A 14,330-nucleotide genomic window follows, 5' to 3' on the forward strand; every position below is an offset into this window, starting at 1 on the left:
CTCAAGCCACATCTCAAGAAAGTGCAATCATGAAGCAAATAAATAAACAAGACAACTTCCGAACACCACTCCAAGAAAACTGAAATATGGATATGACTCAATTCAAAGGGGCAGAAAAAAACCCTTCACAAATATTTAAAATTAAAGGTAGTATTTTTTTGCAGGGACAAAAAAAAATACTTGTGATTTTACTTGCTGTATTTGCTAAAGTCCAAGAGGTCAAACAAACAATCACATTCCCAAACAATGTAATTTATATAACAGTTTGTCCATCTCCATTAAATAACAGCGTCAGACAATGGCATACAGAATAAGTCATGCTAACAAGCAAGAAGCAAACAGTCAAAACAGGGAGAGCTTCCTGGGTGCCTGCTTCTTAATAATTACTTTACAAGCCAGCAATTATTTTTTTTTTGCAATAACAATTTTTAAAATTTAGATGCCACAGGAAACATACAGTGAAAATATCTTACTGAAACTGCACTTGGAAAGAAAGAGGAGAACAACATATATTTGCAGAACCCATTGCTTTCTCTCTTCAGATCAAAAAAAACTAAATAATCAACACTGCAGACAATGACCAGGAAAAACTTGTTTGATGATTTAAAAAAAGAAACAATGAGGAATGATTGAACTAAAATAATTGACAGTTGCCTTCTTATAATGCTTGTATTACTGGTTCTTTTTCTAACTTGCAAACTATAGTTTCAACCAGCACCTTTGACAAATGCCTCAATTCACCTAAGCAGCCACATTGATAGGTTTGTTACTTAGGTTAGCACTTCTCATTTGAACCAAAGATTTCAAAAGCTGCCAAATAAAAATGCAACAGAAAAACTGGGAGAATAATTAAGTTGGTCATATCCTCACTCCTAAGCATTATGGTCCTTATAAGGCCTGTATTTGGTTTCACTCTAAAGCTATGAAGGGTACCTTGGCATTGATTATACAGTGTTATTAATCCTACAGCAAATGCTACTGGAGTTTCTGAGGAGATAATGTCAATTAAAATTTATTACTTGCATATATTTAGGAAGATCCAGAATATAACTTGTAAATGTGCTTTCTTTCTCCTCTGATTCCTCACTTGCAGTGACCCCTTTCTATCTACTCTTCTTGGAAGAATATGATTGATGAAGTGGCTTTCAAAGATGTCCAATATTAAAACACATCAGGCAGATCAAACTTTCTATGAAACAAAACTTGACTTTCTGCAAAAGAAAACCAGAACGGACTATACAGAAAATATAAGTAGAATCCTTTATTCAATTACCTTATTTCACATGTTACATTCCACAATTAATGCACAGGATTCTACTCAATTATAAGTGATGTTTGGTATTTGAAAATGCACATCTAGCTTTTTAACAAAACTTACAAGCATAGTGCAGAGCAGTTCAGCCAACTGAGACAACATTAACAGCCTGCCAAACAGCAGAGGGAAAATCATTTCACGTGACCCATGTTTTCTGTGGCAAAAAAATCTCATTTCCAAAGGAGAAAAACAAAATGCATTTCTCAAATACATACTATTTAAGCAAACACAGTTAATCAGTAGAAAGCAGATAAAAGACACAAAGGCAGCACAAAATACCCATGTCCTCCAGGAAGGAAACCCTTATGTCCATGCAACCACACACACACAGAGAAACAGATGAAATGGATGAGTCCACAAGCTGCAAGGAGTTAGTTTGACACATCTTCTCTGGGCAATCAAATGCAAGCCAAAAATTCCTCCAACAAAAAAAAAAAAGTAAGTCCTGTCTTCTTCATAAAACAACCTGTCAGAACCAGTTATTAAAAAAAGTTATTAAGAGGTTGTCATACAGTAACTGAGTATTAATTTGAGCCTCAACTCTACAATCTGTCTCCTTGAATGCTGTAAGTCTCTTTAAAGCTAATATGGTTTTGATGAGGCTTCAAACTTAGAGACTGGATTTGAGGATTGTGCATTAGAAATTTCAATCAGACAGTTTTTATCCATTCTAATTTTTCACCAGTTTGCTTTGAGGTTTGCATCTTCCTCTTCACAAAACTATTTCCCTATAGTGAAGTTAGCTGACTCACAAATATAAATACTGTATATACTGTTTTCATGCTGTAACACAGCATTTATTTTCACATGTGTGCTGTAAACAGCACTTTGTTGTTTATTTCTGCAAACTGAAGACTTCCACACACTGTCTGGAATGTGAACGGAGCATGCATGTACACTGGAGAAGATGCCTTCTGAAAAGAATCACTGAAGTAATATACAATTAATATTAATTCACTATTAAAATATCTTCTTCAAAAATGAAAGAACCCCTGCAAATCAGGAAGGTGATTTATTGTCATATCAATGTCATATCAACATGATGTCTCAGCATACCACAGTACTGAAGCATGGCATCAATAAGCTCAGAGCCTTTCCTAAAATGAAAATACTTGGTAACAAATGCATATCACAATCCACTTAACTAGTTCTTCGTGACAGTCCTCATCCTTAAGGGAATGAAGAAATTTGCCCCACCCAGAACACCAGAACTTTGCAAGCAGTAATACAGGAGAATCCAATGATGTAATTTATTGATTTTTTGCTATCTTTGCATGAGCACTCTCAAATTTTAAAAAAGCATGAGAGAATTAAGTAGATTTTCTTATAAGAAGTATCTTATCAAGGCTTTAAAATTGTCACTACAGCACAAATCTAAGCAATTCAAAGAAACTCAGAAAATGATTGTTGAGAATCTATACTTCTCAACTTCAGTGGAGAAGAGAGAACCACATTTACTCAAGTTAATCTGAAAACGTCCATGCTTCTTTCAAGATGACATTAAATGGATTTGTACAAAATGAAGAACTGATCCAAAGTTCTGTGTGCTATCACAATAGATTAAAGATTATTTTTAAAGATAGATAAAGATATATCTGGATGCTAAGGAGCATGACTGATTTTCTGACTTCACCCTCCTCTTTAGATGGTTTATAAGGTAATTCTAATAATATGACCACAGCAGTGGTTATTCAACCAACACAACTTAAAAATGTGTAAAATTGGTTGTGAGCCGCATTCCTGGTCTTTTAATAAACAAAAGTGAGCTCCTGAAATTCTAGAACCTAGCACTGTTTCAAATTCTCCCAACTCAACAGTCAGTCTGAAATATTATTTCCACTTTACAGTTGCTTTTTGGTGGAAGTAAGAACCATTATTGCATAGTGGAACTAGGAATAGATGTAGGAAAACATACATGATGTGAGCTACATGATTTTCTGTAAAGCAGCCTTGCGTTCAGGCAGAGTCCTTTCCTCATGATATTAAAGTATTACCCATCTCATCTAACCTCAAAACTTTACGCTATAATGCTTACAGCTAATCACTTAGCTATTTTATGTCCTCAAATAGCTTTTGCAACAGGAAAACACCTGCAAAATTTAGCTCATTTTCTAATGTAACTTAAATTCTCTTTTTTAATGTTTCTGCAGTTTTTCTTAGAATTGTTTCAATATGGTATCTGAAAGAAAAAAAAAACAAACTAGTATCAAGACTTCACCAAAGAAGGTACTGGCCTCAAGCTCCCTCTTGGATTTGATCTTTTAGGTGAGTATTCAATGCAGATCATTATCAGCAAAATAGTTTCACAATAAAATACAGATACTGTAAGGAACAACTTAACATCTATTATATTATTTTACACTGTTATCCTCATTATCTGGGTGCAGATAAGCCAGCTCAGTACAAATTGGCAGGGACCTGCTATGATAAAAAAGAGGAATATGGCAGTTCATGAAGGCCTGCTTGGAATGTGTTGCAGAGCACAGCCCTCCTGCATCCAACACCCCAGAAGTGACAGTCTCTCTCTTGAAAATGTCCGACACTGCCAAACAGCATGATTTACTCCTAGCACATACAGGTGGTGAGAGCTTCAAATAATTATTTAGTTATGAAGATATATTAATGAATTGCATTGAATCCTGGAATCCCTATATTGTCATATACACAATGGAAGCTTATACTGAATAGTCTCATGATTCCATTATGTCTCTTTTTCCTGTAGTTAGAAGACTAACATTTATTAAAGCAGATTTCCCAAATTCATTTGTATAACTCACTTTGGGCAGTTCTATACACACAATGAAACACAGCACAGATGTGAAATTAGGTCTCAAGTGCTCAGCGAATATTGAATGTGCAAGCTGTACGTGCCTTTTAGTACCATAGATTAATTGCCACTTTTTAGTGTGTTGAATGTACTTTCCAGTTTCTAATAAGTGAGAAATATGTAAAAGGTTAAGCAATTGAAGATCTAACTATTAAATCTGAGGTTTATATTAAACATATTAATTACCCCATATTTGAACTTTTAGATATCTTAAAACCATTGAGATAAGAGAAAAAATGCTATATGTTTTCAGAGAAATGTAATGAACTACCTGATATTAACCATGTTCTTTAATGGTAAACGAAGCATTACTTATCACAAAATGTGTTATCTCTGAAAACCCAAATTTGACACATTTTCCTTGTTTGGTAAATGACTAGATTCCACTGAGAATATGGGAAAGAACAGTAAGAAAGAAGTAAAGAGGACACAGACAATTACAACAAAACCCATTATAAAATCTTGGGGAGCAACATAGTGAAAGCTCTACAAGACAAGTGGTAAACACAATGTTTAGTTTTAACTAGATACTAAACTGCTTTCTTATGATTTTAATGCAAAGAAGCACGTTTAACAAAAATTCATCAAAGCATTATAAGAAATAGTTTTGCACAATTATTTCAAAAATCTATTTATCAGTAATTCCTAGATGACATACAAAAACTAGCACAGAAAATGTACTTATATTACATAATTTAAAATGTTATATCACTCGTAAAATAAGAAATCTGGTAAATTTTACTAGCTTGAACATTTCAAATAGAGGTACAATAATTAGGTACACAAACAAAAGGTTCCAAGGGAACCAGGGCCTGTCCTTACCTAAACACATTAAAACATGTGAAATTTGACTCACTTCTCTATTTTTAGTTTTCCTCAGCTTCTAACCAACAACTCCGCAGAACCTTTCCAGACTTGCATAAATCAGCTTAATTAGCAGATACTCAGCTGGATTGTACTTTGTGCCAACTTCTCAGCTTTAAAACCAGACAATTATTCTTAAATGGTATACGCAGCATCATTTTACCTAGGTGGATAAAATTACATGTTTTCTCAATTACGTGTAAATGCAATTCTTATTAAGTGCTGTATAGAGTTTATCTGGACTATGCATTATTCAGGAATATATTAAGATTTACATGGTGGTACAATCTCTGTTTCAGGAAGGACTGAGCCTTGGGATAATTTCCTTTCAGTTACACCAGGGAAATAAGTCACTACACTACTTGAGAGAAACCAACCTGCCCCTCCTCCTTCCTGGTCAAAAATTGTAGGTAAGAAGAGCAGACAAGGACTGACTTCATAGTACTAGTCACTGCCTGCTATCTTTACACCTGCAAGGGCAATTGTGAACACTTGAGGAAAAGATCGGAAAGGTCAGGAAGACATTGGATAGGTCTTCAAATGAAATCTGGGGCCTTCCAACCCCTTCTTTCATACTTCTTACAGAAGATCTCAGATGCTTTGTCTCTGGTAATAACCACTTTCTCAGTTCCATATGAAAATACAGTCTAGCTGATTTTTAATTATTGTTATCACTGTCACCTTGAAAAGCTTCTAAAATGATTACGTTAGTTTGCCAACTTTCAGGTTCATAATTTTTTTCAAAATAACTTCTACACCAGCTTATGAGAATGTAACTACACAAGCAAAACCAATCTTCTTTTACTAACAGAAAGTCAGAAGGGTCTACTCAAAAACATTGCTGTAGTACAAACGCAACTCCTAGATTCAAAACAGATGCATGAAGATCTCTCTCTACAGATGAGATCTCTCTCTCTCTACAAATCCATATCAATATAACTTTTTCTGCCTTCTAATAACAACCACTGGATGCAAGTGGAAGAATTGGTGCATAAGAAATCCAAACTATGTATTCAGGAACAGCAGTAAGATTGCATTACTTCCAAGAGGAATTACATATTATAAAGCTAGTAAATAAATTACACTCCTCTGCTGAACTTGTATTTTATCAGTGATGTCTCTTCACTTTTCATAATAGTCTTCAGATGGCTGGTTAAAGTACAGCTGAATATAAATGACTGGAACCAACTTGATGCGATTTTTCTATGTAACTTCACTTTCAATCTAGCATTTGCAAGCAAACGTACAAACATGAAGATATAACCAGACAATAATCCAAAACTGCATGTAACTAGAATTATTGATGTGTTGGTGACGTTCATTCAAATTTAACTATGCCTTCCGTTTAACAGATGTGCAACATTCAAAGGCAGTGAAGTAGCACATATAATAAAGATCACAGCCAGCAGACAGGAAACAAAGGTGCACAATTATTATGAATGCAGGCATATCTGCAAACATAAATCATTTTTACAAACAATGTCCTAAACCCAGTTTCTCTGTCATGGCCATTTCTTTAGAATTACATTATCACCAAATTCACCTTTCCCTCACTGATTTTCTCATAATCACTTTGTCCCAGTACAGTTACGCACATCCTTCAAAAAACTCCTTCTCCTGAAGTAAAACTAAGATAATTTTGCTTGTGGGTCAGAATAAATGACATAGGAAACAACAGGAACCTTGTGGTTGGTGTATACTACAGGCCACCTGATCAAGAAGAGACAACTGATGAAGCCTTCTTCCTCCAGTTACAGGAGGCTTCACGCTCACAAGTTCTCATCCAACTTGGGGACCTCAACCACCCTGTCATATGTTAGAAAAGCAGCACAGCAAGCTGTAGGCAATCCAGGAGACTCCTGGAGTGCATTGAAGATAATTTCTTAGTCCAGCTAATAGAGACCTCCAACACAAGGGGATGCAATACTGAATCTGATGGTCACTAATACAAGTGAATTCATCAGTGACCTTGGGATTGGAGGCAGCCTGGGCTGCAGTGATCATGCTCTGGTGGAATTCAAGGTCCAGAGGGATATGGAACAGGCGAGGAGTATAGTCAGGACCCTAAATTTCAGGAAAGTAGACTTCCAGCTCTTCCGAGAGTTGCTCGGTATGACCCCCCTGGGACATGGTCCCTGAGGAAAACGGAGCGGAACAGAACTGGCAAATATTTAAGAATGCTTTCCATAATGCACAGGAGTGCTCAGTCCCCATATGCAGCAAATCAGGCAGGAAAGGGAAGAGACCGTCTTGTCTGAGTCAAGACCTGCTGGTTAAATGCAAGAACAGGGAACTGCAGAGGCAGTGCAAGCAGGGAAGGGTAACCTGGGAAGTTTATAGGGATGCTGCCCGTTTGTGTAGGGATGAAGTCAGGAAGGCCAAGGCACAGCTGGAGCTGAACTTGGCAAGGGGAGTGAACACCAACAAAAAGGGCTTCTATAGATACATCAATCAGAAGAGGAAAGTTAAAGTACTACCACTGATGGTTGGGTATGTTGACCTCATATCAACAGACTAGGAGAAGGCTGAGACTTTTTTGCCTCAGTCTTCACTGACAACCACTCTGCTCACCCCTCCTGGGTCATAAGACAACAACATGGTGACCAGGGGAGTAAACCACCTCCCACTGTAGGGGAGGATCCGGTTCGCAACCACCTGTGGAACCTGAACATATATAAATCTATGGGACCTGATGAGATGCATCCCAGAGTCCTATGGGAATTGGCAGACGTAAATGCCAAGCCACTCCCTATGATATTTGAAAAGTCATGGCAGTCAGAAGTCACTGGTAACTGGAAGAAGGATAACAGTATGCCAGTTTTTAAAAAGGGTAGAAAAGACAATCCTGGGAATTATTGACCAGTCAGCCTCACCTCTGCGCCTGGGAAGATCATGGAACAGATCCTCCCAGAAGACATGTTAAAGTACATGGAGGACAGGGAGGTGATAAATGGCAGCCAGCATAACTTCACTGGGAGCAAGTCCTGTATGACCAACCTAGTGGCTTTCTATGATGGGGTAACCATAGCAGTGCAGATGGGTAAACCAATGGATGCAATCTATCTAGACTTCTGTAAAGTCTTTGACACGGTCCCCCACAACACTCTTCTCTCTAAATTGGAGAGATATAGATTTGATGGGTGGATGGTTTGGTGGATAAGAAACTGGTTGTATGGTCATATTCAGAGAGTAGTGGTTGGTGCCTTGATGTCCACATGGAGATCCATGATACTCTGGTGTCCCTCAGGGGTCCATACTGGGACCAGTGCTGTTTAATATCTTCATTAATGATATTGATAACGAGATTGAGTGCAACCTCAGCAAGTCTGCAGATGACACCAAGCAGAGTGGTGCAGTTGCCACATTGGAAGGATGGGATGTCATTCAGAGGGATCTGGACAAGCAGGAGAAGTGGGTCTATGGGAACCTCAGCCTCATGAGGCTCAACAAGGCCAAGTACAAGGTCCTACACCTGGGTTGGGGCAATCTCTGATTCCAGTACACAGTGGGGGATGACGTGATTGAGAGCAGTCCTGCAAAGAAGAACTTCGGGGTGCTGGTCAATGAGAAGCTCAAAATGAGCTGGCAGTGTGCGCTCGCAGCCACCATATCCTGAGCTGCATAAAGAGAAGCATGGGCAGCAGGTCAAGAGAGGTGGTTCTACCCCTCTGTGCCTCTCTTGTGACACCTCATCTGGAGTACTGTGTCCAGTTCTGGAATCCTTAGCATAAGAAGGAGATGGAACTGTTGGAGTGGGTCCAAAGGAGGGCTACAAGATGATCTGAGGGCTGGAGCACCTCCCATATGAGGAGAGATGGGCTTGTTCAGCCTGGAGAAGAGAAGGCTCCGAGGAGACTTTACAGCAACATTCCAGTACCTGGAAGGAGCCTACAAGAAAGCAGGGGAGGGACTGTTTACAAAAATTTGTAGTTAAAGGACCAGGGACAATGGGTATAAGCTGGAGAGGGGCATATTTAGACTAGACGTAAGGAGGTATTCCTTCACCATGAGAGTGGTGAGGCAGTGGAACAGGTTGCCAAGTGAAGTTGTGGATGCTCCATCCCTGGAGGTGTTCAAGGCCAGGTTGGATGGAGCTTTGGGTAACCTGATCTAGTGGGATGTTTCCCTGCCCATGGCAGGAGGTTTGGAACTAGATGATCTTTAAGGTCTCTTCCAACCCAAAACATTCTATGATTCTATGATAACCCTTTCAGTGAAGAAATTTTTCCTGATGTATAATCTCAACCTTTCCTGGTGCAATTTAAGGCCATTTCCTCTCATCCTATCATCTATCACTTGAGAGAAGTGCCATCACCCACCTCTCCACAACCTCCTTTCAGATAGTTTCAGACAGTGATAAGGTCTCCCCTCAGTCTCCTTTCCCTCAGGCTAAACAGCCACAAGTTCCTCAGCCACCTCTCATAAGGCTTGTTCTCCAGCCCCTTCACAAATTTTGTTGCCCTCCTCTGGACATGCACCAGCACTTCTATGTCCTTCTTGTAGTCAGGGGCCCAAAACTCAACACAGTATTTGAGATGTGGCTTCACCAATATCAAGTACAGGGTACAATCACTTCTCTGGTCCTCCTGGCCACACTGTTTCTGATACAGGCCAAGATGCTGCTGGACCTCTTAGCCACCTGGGCACACTGCTGATTGATATTCAGTTGGCTGTCAAGCAACACCCATAGGTCCTCCACTGCCAGGCAGCTTTCAAGTCACTCTTTCCCAAGCCTGTAGCACCAAATGTGATTTCTGTGTCCCAAGTGAAGGACTCGGCACCTGACCTTGTTTAACCCTATCCCACTGGCCACATCCCATCTATCCAGACTGTTCAGATCCCTTTGTAGAGCCTCCGTAATAATAATACCTATCGGTGGATCTCATCTGGCCCCACAGACATGTGGATATCTTAGTGGCCAAGCAGGCCTCTAACCATTTCCTCTTGGATCACAGGAGTTTTGTTCTGCTCCCCCTCCCTGTCTTCTGGCTCAGGAGACTGAGTACCCAGAGAACATCTTGCCTTACTCTTAAAGACTGAGGCAAAGAAGGCATTAAGTACCTCATCCTTATCCTCATCCTTTGTGACTACTGTTCCCCTGTATACAGGAAAGGATGGAGATTCTCTTTGGCCCTCCTTTTGTTCCTAATATATTTGTAGAAACACTTTTTATTAACTTTCACAGAACCAGCCAGTCTAAGTGCTAGTTGGGCTTTAGCCCTTCTGATTTTCTCTCTGCATGAACTCACTTCATCCTTGTTGTCCTCCTGAGATACCTGCTCCTTCTTCCAAACCTCACAAAATTTCCTCCTTTTTGCAAATCCATCCAAAGCTCTCTGCTCAGCCAAGCTGGTTCTATTCTCCACTTGCTCATTTTCAGCATGGGGATGGCCTACTCTTGCACCAACAAGATTTCCTTCTTGAAGAGTATCCAGCCCTCTTGGGCCTCTTTGCCTCCCAAAGAACTTAATCAACCAACCTTCTAAGCAGTCCAAAGTCTGCCTTCCAAAAGTCCATAGTGACAATTCTGAATGAAAACCTTAAAACTGTAAAAATGGCATTACTGTTTGTGACTTAATCTTTTCTAAATAATTTGAATGTTTAACAGATTTTTATCACCACATTTTTCAGGACATGCGGTAACTTGACTGTATTCCCATAACAATATAAACCTTAATTTTAGGATTCAGATACCACTTCCAGAAACTTAGTCTCTGTCTTGTGGTCAAAAATGGATGCTTGCAACTGTACCCACCCATGGAGAACTCTCTACTTGTCAAAATCAGTTTTCCTCTGAAGATCTTGCTGGTTAGCTTAATCACTGTTCAGTCTTCAGGACTAAAAATTTACTTTGAAACAGCTGGGGTTTTTAATATTTTATCTGAATAATTATATTCAGATTTCATTTAGAAATCTTCTCTACATTAAAGTTATATCCTTGGTTCTATGCCATGAAAAATTCATTAAGGGTACATGAAAAAACATCTTAGGTAAAAATTTCTCTGAGTACTTCTCAATTCAGTGGCAGTTGAGCTTGCAGTTGTTATGGTCTCAAGCCAGGAAAAAGAAACAGACTTCACTTCAAAGTCAGTAGCCCTTTGCAACACTGCTTGTCCCCATTTCCCACTTGAATGCCACATGTTTATAACCTAATGAATTATGATATTTCTATAGAGTTATTCACACAGTAGATCACTGAATTACCCAAACCTCCCATTTTTGAGAGAAAGTCTGCTATCCTTGAGAAGATTGCTTCTGCTTTTCCTGCTATGGGTCCTCCAGGATTACTAGGCAGGATGGGCAGAACTGTTGTTTGCACAGACAAAAAAAGGCACAGGAAGAAAGAAAATAATGTATCAAAGGGAGATGGTGTTTATAAACTGATTTTAAAAAAAAAAAAAGTATCTGTGGTCATTCTCATGTTGTTCATAAGGTTCCTGCCTGGACACCCCTTGTTGTGACACAGAGGGAAAAAGGATCTCAGCAGTGCAAGGAAAAAAAAGACAGTTGAGTGCAGAGTAAGATCTCTCCATTCCCCTGACTGAATGTAATTTAGAGAAACAGACACTAGCAACACCCTTGGAGAGAGAGAGAAAATGCTTTCAGAGCTTCTTCCTCAGATTACTCACTCTGCCCTTGCCTGCTGAGTTTTTCAGAAAGAATTACATTTGTAAAGGAACACTTGTCCTCCTCCTTAAAGGTTATCACAAAATCTACACTAGAAACTTCAGCTCAGGCTTCTAGATATTTACTATTTTTCTTATTTCCTATCTCCACTAAGCAGATGACATTTTCCCCTACATTTTGCACATTTTCTTTCACATGGAAAATCTATGCTCAAGTTTTTCCTTGCTGAGACTCTAAATGGATTTTCTTTTTGGTGGCAGTGTCCAAATCCTTTCACAAGAAATCCTTTCAGTCCTGAGCCTTGTACCAGTCAAAGTGGCTAAAATCATCCAGGCTGTTATGCAAGACGTCCTCTCACTTTTCATTCTAAAGGTGACACCTTATCAGCAGAGAACCTTCTTCTATTTTCTTAATATTTTTATTATTATTTTTTAAGCTCCCTGTATCCCTTGGAAATCAGTAAGACAGGGGGTTACATCCTGCATCTGAATGGTTAATAGCTATGGCAACACTCTGAATTGCTACTCAACAATAAAATGGTATTTTGATTGCCACTTACTCATGATGCAGCCACCCCATCCCATGATTACTTTATCTAAATATCATCTTCTTTTTTCACAGTGTGTTATCTTCTTGAAAATTTTGGTATATTCACATTGTAGGAGATCACTTATCACATCTGCTGCTTCTGCAACTGCTTGCAGTTTGCCTACATTTTCAAGTCCATCATGATTCAAGTAGTACATGAGTTTAATTGTAACAGGTATTCCCAGATAACTCTATGAATGGGCACTTTTCTCCATTTCAGACTAATTTATAAGACCTATTGCTGCAAAAATTCATGTACAGAAAACTCCTCAACACAGTGAAACAGAGAAAATAAGAAGTCTTTCTCTTTCTCTGTACTCTAACATGCCTTGATGCTAAGATAAATATTTGTCTGTCTTTAGTCTCTGAGAGAACCTTTTTTTAAATGGATAAAGCATAAGTAGATTGTTATGCAAATACAAAAAAATATACGTTGTTTACTATTTGGTTTTGTTGGTTATACTGTAACATGAAATTTGACAGCTTAAAGTAAGACTAAGATATGCAGTAAAAATAACCAGAAAAGGCTGGAAAGAGCAGTCCTCAAGAATTCTACAGGATTTATATTTTCATTGATGAAGCTTTGTTTGCTGTTACTCACAATAAAAGCACATATGGAGCCATTCTCTGTAGAGAATCTGCACCCAAAGATACCAGTTACACAGCAACCAACTTACCAATTGTCTCTTCCCCTAACCCTCCAATTCTTCTCACCATTGGATGGGTTTATTTTCTCTCTGTTGAAAAATAGGGGTTTACTCCCTTCTGATACTTCTTAAATACAAAAGGTAAATACTGAAAATAGAAAAGGTAACTAGATGAAAGGAAGTGTACTGCAAGAAACAAATTCTTAGTTGTAGACTTAGACACTGGAGATGATTACTGTGAGCGGAAATATTTGTATCAAATATATGGATTTCCCAAATCTGCCTTTAAAGCCTCATCACAGTCAAATGAGAGTAAAGGAGAGCAGATTTTAATATCTTCTTATACTTTTTCTAATTCTAATTTCTAATAACCAAAATCTGTATCACTTGTTTTCTAGTACTGAGATAGATAATTATGAGGATCACAGACTCTACAAAGTCAAAATGCTTAGCAGCATGGGAAAACAAATTGAAAATCTGTTTGTACTCAGACGAGGTTAACACAAACAGCCTTCCAGACACAAGATTTGGATGGAGTTCTGCCATTTGCAGAAGGGTTTTGGCTTTGTAATTGTTACATATTTTTAACTGACTGGAAAGGTAGGAGTCTGCATACTCACCTTCTGGAGTTGTTTGAGTCTGTGTGCTGGAACACTGAATCTGGAAGCTGGTGGATAACTTTAAGTGTCTCAATACCTTTGAGACATAGTGCTGCTACCTGAAACAGTCTGCATTGTCAAGGTACTCAATTTTCACTTAAAGTGTAGGATTCTTGACAGAGGTGTCTCAGGGGAACACAAAGAAACACATTATTAAAGGAGGGAGAGCCAGAAAGCTCAGTAAAACCACTGGCTTTAAAAGCTGTGGATAATATTCATCACCACATTAATCCAAAGGCTGATTCTACCAGTGTGTGGAAACATCTTGAACAACAATGGATTTCTGCCAGGTAGGTACCAATACTTAATATTTAAAAGGAAAGGGGTCCAGATTTCAAGCAGGACAAGTCACAAATATATGGGAGAAAGAAGAACCTGAGTAAGGTGATAAGATGCTGTGGCTTTAATGTAGTACCGTGACACTAATTAGTTATTGCTGGAGAACCGCGGAATGCAGAAGCACTTAGCATGAAGGTGTGTGAGTCAGTTTTTCTCCTAGTTAAAATAATTTCTGTGTCAAAATGATTACAGAAAGTAACCTTCAGTGTCTGCACTAACAGTAGTTCTGCAAAGATACATTGTATTGGATATGGATTTATATACTCCCAACTAGCAATCCTGTTATTTTTGGCTGGATTAATTACTCATCCAGAACTGTGAAACCTCACTTTCTGTTGGACCAAAGTCTTCCAGTTTTTCCACCTCAGACAATATTCAACAAATGAAAACACTTAAGTCATATATATATGCATATGAGGCTAGTGAAAAATACTTGTTTAGCCACAGTGAAAGCATACAGGCTG

At 38.6% G+C, this 14,330-nt stretch overlaps 1 protein-coding gene across 1 annotated transcript in view; it reads right to left on the reverse strand.

Moving 5' to 3' along the window:
- Positions 1-14,330, reverse strand: part of EDIL3 (EGF like repeats and discoidin domains 3) — a 253,055-nt gene that overhangs the window by 196,921 nt on the left and 41,804 nt on the right. The gene's annotated exons all lie outside the window — the stretch shown is intronic.

The sequence above is a fragment of the Phaenicophaeus curvirostris genome, chromosome Z (assembly GCF_032191515.1).
Source record: "Phaenicophaeus curvirostris isolate KB17595 chromosome Z, BPBGC_Pcur_1.0, whole genome shotgun sequence".
In the NCBI taxonomy this organism is placed as follows: domain Eukaryota; kingdom Metazoa; phylum Chordata; class Aves; order Cuculiformes; family Cuculidae; genus Phaenicophaeus; species Phaenicophaeus curvirostris.